We start from the raw sequence: 4,323 nt of genomic DNA, 5'->3' as shown, positions 1-4,323 counted from the left end.
AGATTTGCTTACATCCTTGTCAATGAGCATTTTTCCTTTGCCGAGATAATCCATCCACCTGACAGGTGTGGCACTAAATTTGATTAAACAGCATGATCATTACACAGGTGCTGGGGACAAAAAAAAGGTCAGTTTTGTCACACAACACAATATCACAGATATCTCAAGTTTTGAGGGAGCGTGCACTTTGCAAGCTAACTGCAGGAATGTCCACCAGAGCTGTTGCCAGATCATTGTATGTTAATTTCTCTACCATAAGCCACCTCCAAAGTATTTTTAGAGAATGTGTCAGTATGTCCATCTGGCCTAATGCAGTCCATCTGTTTGGCATTGTGTGGGCGAGTGATTTGTAGTGGAAAGAGTGCAGGTAGGGTTATGGTATGCGCAGGCATAAGCTCCAGACAACAACAAACACAAGTGCATTTTAATGATGGCAATTTGAATGTAAAGAAATACCATGATGACATCCTGAGGCCCACTTTTTTTAAGGCATCTGTGACCAACAATCTGTATTCCCAGTCATGTGAAATCCATAGATTAGGACCTAATGATTTCCTCAAATTAACTGTAACTCAGTAAAATCTTTGAAATTGTTGCATGTTTTTGTTCAGTATAGATAGCTACAATAGTTGGCTTGGTAACCAAACAGAGACTTACCAATTTAGCTAACCAAACCACCAGTCGTGGCCTGGTATTATGATAATCAAATTCAACAATGCCAATAATGTTTTAAGTTGAACTTTTGTTGGTTCAAAAGCAGCTCAAATATAGAACATGTAAGAATGCACTTGCCATTGAATTCTAATGTTTTGATATACCATTCGTTAGAGAGAAATAATGCACGCTCTAGAATGCCCTTCAAGACAATTAAAAACGAGTATTCAACAATGCCATGATATAAGTGATTTTAAAGCTTCCATTGTTTTCACTTGTACCAACTGTACTTGGTAGGTGGTATATTTGTAGAGTTGTTTGATAAGGTTGCTAAGCACCAAAGTGTTATAGTCCGGCACATGAGGAATTGAAAAATTGTATGGTTGAGAGGGATGAGGCAAAAGAGATGGCAAATAGGTCTGGCTGTACAACTGTTTGGCAAACATACTGTACATTTAGAAATCATGTGACTAAACTGAATAAAAGTAAGAAGAAACTACACTATGAAACAAAAATAAATAGCATAAAGAATTATATTTAAAAGTTTTGGAGTACCTTCAATGAAAATTTGGGCAAAAAGGCAAACTCCCCTCCATCATTCATTGAATCAGATTGTTCATTCGTCACAAAACCCACTGGTATTGCCAACTACTTTAATGATTTTTTCATTGGCAAGAATAACAAACTCAGGCATGACATGCCAGCAACAAACTTTTTTTTTTATTGTCTATCAACAATGACAAGCCACGGGGGTCTGACAACTTGGATGGAAAATTACTGAGGATAATAGCGGACGATATTGCCACTCCTATTTGCCGTATCTTCAAGTTAAGCCTATTAGAAAGTGAGCGCCCTCAAGCCTGGAGTGAAGAAAAAGTTATTCCCCTACCTAAGATTAGTAAAGCCAACTAGCTAACGTTAGCCACCTAGCCAGAATTTGCAACATATTGTACGCTTTGCAAATTCTTAACATATAATACCAATTGTAATTCGTAACATATCATACGAAATGGTAATGGACATCCACAAATGAATACATACCATACGAAATGTAACATATCATACTAAATAGTGTCTCGGATTTACGTACAGAATAATACTAAATACTCTGAGACCAGGTTACCAGGCTCCGCTGAGAGCCAGGTGTAGTGGTGGTAAGGATTCACTCCATGGGGCAGAAAGGAAAGCTCTGCTGTTGGGACAGATTTATGTAGGCCCTAACAGTATGTGGGCAGTTTGTGTTGTGCAGTGGCTCTGCTGGCATGTATCTAAAAAAAAATTGGTTGAGTTTGCCACACCAAGATTTCGATGCTAAAATCACCACTGGTAGAGCAACCTAAAATCCCTCTGTTCAATATGATTTTAAAAAACAATAACACAGAAATTACAATAGTTTCAAAATGAATGCTTTATTGTTGCAGGAAATGATTATATAATGAGAAATACTTATTTACCACCATAATTGTAAATAAATTAATTAAAAATCCTACAATGTGATTTTCTGGATTTCTCTTCTTCTAATTTTGTCTGTCATAGTTGAAGTGTACCTATGATTGAAGTGTACCTATGATGAAAATTACAGGCCTCTCTCATCTTTTTAAGTGGGAGAACTTGCACAATTGGTGGCTGACTAAATACTTTTTTGCCCCACTGTATAAGTTCAATATAAAATATTTTTGACTTGGCCCACAGAGATTCTTAGAGACTGTATATGTAATTCTATGATTAAGCCCATAAAAAATGTTGGTGCACGCGCTTGATCCCGTACCTGGATATAGTATATGGTAGAAATAGTATGTAGCCTTTTCTGTAGCCTACAGGCAGGAGATAAAATGTATGACACAACAGCCTGTTTTACAAACGGTGGCTCTAACACATTATTTATACATTTCCTTTGATGGCCTACATGGTACTCTACATCCCAGTGAGCACGGGCCGACGCCAATGTCCTCTGGACGTCTTTTTTTGGTCCTGTTGGACCTGATGTTCTTTTTTTGGTGTTTCACAATGGTAGGCCTACCATATAGATGGCCATTCATAAAACGCTGTTTCAGGCGACACTGTAGGCTACACCCCAGTAAACACGGATAAATGCAGACCCCTTTTGGACATCTTTTTTTGGTCCTGTCTGGACCGGCCTTGATTTCTATGTCCACGGAAGTTGGTTTTTAGTCCGGTCCAAACATAAATCTAAACCAGTCATAGATGTCTATGTTTGGTTCAGATAAAAAAGACGTCAAAACATGTTATACCGTAGCTTTGATTGGACTGATCATGTCAACATCATACTTTCAAAATCTTAGCTAGCATGATATGTAGCTAGACAAGCAGTCATCATTATGAATCACATTGTCAATGTACTGGGAAATCCTTTTCAATCCTTATCATATGAAGATACATTATAAATACAACATCTGTGCTCATGGGCCATTGGACATAAACATTACACAACAAGTCCGAAATCACAAATTCAACAATTTGCTGCAAGTGCCGCAAAGCAACCACTATTTTACTTCCCCTGCCTGCTTTTCGGTGGAGAGGGTGTGTGGTCCAAGTCTGGGTTTCTGGATTGAAAACATCTGTCTGAAAGGGTCTCATTATCAAGCTTAAAAGGATAAACATTCACATGTAACACTATGGGCCAGAAAAGGTTGAAATCATTGGTCATGCATCAATCCAGCATGACTTCATCCAGAGAATGTCAGACTTTGATGACCAAGTTTGATGATGACAAAGTTTGCCCACAAGAGGGACTGCCACACCACCGTCCTTATGTAAACTGACGGTGGTGCACCTATAACCAATAGCCAGTTTTAGAGAACTGTCATTATTGGATATTGTAAGAGCTTTTATTGTCTGCTTCTTTGCCCCTGTTATTTATCCTACTATTCTGACTTGGTGTATAGAGTTAATGCAGTAAGAACGGCCCATTCTGTTTCTGTACATTTCAAAAGGGCTGAATCAAATAGGCATATCAACTAATTCCATTTAAACTCGCTGATTAATGTCATAATCAAAATGATGGCTTCCCTCTTATCCAAACATTTTTCCCTTAAGCCGTATTTTGTACATCTCAATTGTTATATTACTTATATAGGTCTATCGCATTAGTATCTTGTTCATTATTTTAGGTAATGTTGGAATTATGCATTTAATTGTTTTGCTTACTTTGTGTATTATAATTAGCTCAGGTGTTTTTCTCCATGTAATTCCAGTTGATTTTGCAAGGGTTGTTTTGTTTGCTCAATGCGCTGTCTGTGAGTCTATATATATATATATATATATATAGCCTATAATAGTGGATCCTCGTGATTGTATTTTCCTTCCTTTTTAGACCACAAATGCCGAATAAAATATTTCAAATTTCAGTCTCTCTCTCTCTCTCACTCTCTCTCTCTCTCTATTGAATGAAGAGTAAAGTTTAGGCCTCAACACATTGCTGAATTTATCTGAAATAACGTTTGAATTTCTGGCGGTGTCAATTTTGAAAGTACTAAAGGAATAGGCCTACCTCGTCGCAGCTCGTTTGCTAATGATCAGAACAAACATTATGAATTTACTGAACATAAATGTAATAATGTTTGTGTGTGGTTCAAAACCCTAAACTCATGTCGGCATATGTTATTATTGAAGGAGAATGTGATTCTTATCGAGGTACACAAATCCACA

The sequence above is a fragment of the Oncorhynchus gorbuscha genome, unplaced genomic scaffold, assembly GCF_021184085.1.
Source record: "Oncorhynchus gorbuscha isolate QuinsamMale2020 ecotype Even-year unplaced genomic scaffold, OgorEven_v1.0 Un_scaffold_6308, whole genome shotgun sequence".
Lineage (NCBI taxonomy): Eukaryota > Metazoa > Chordata > Actinopteri > Salmoniformes > Salmonidae > Oncorhynchus > Oncorhynchus gorbuscha.
The sequence above is the reverse complement of the archived record's forward strand: the minus strand, read 5'-3'. Positions refer to the sequence as shown.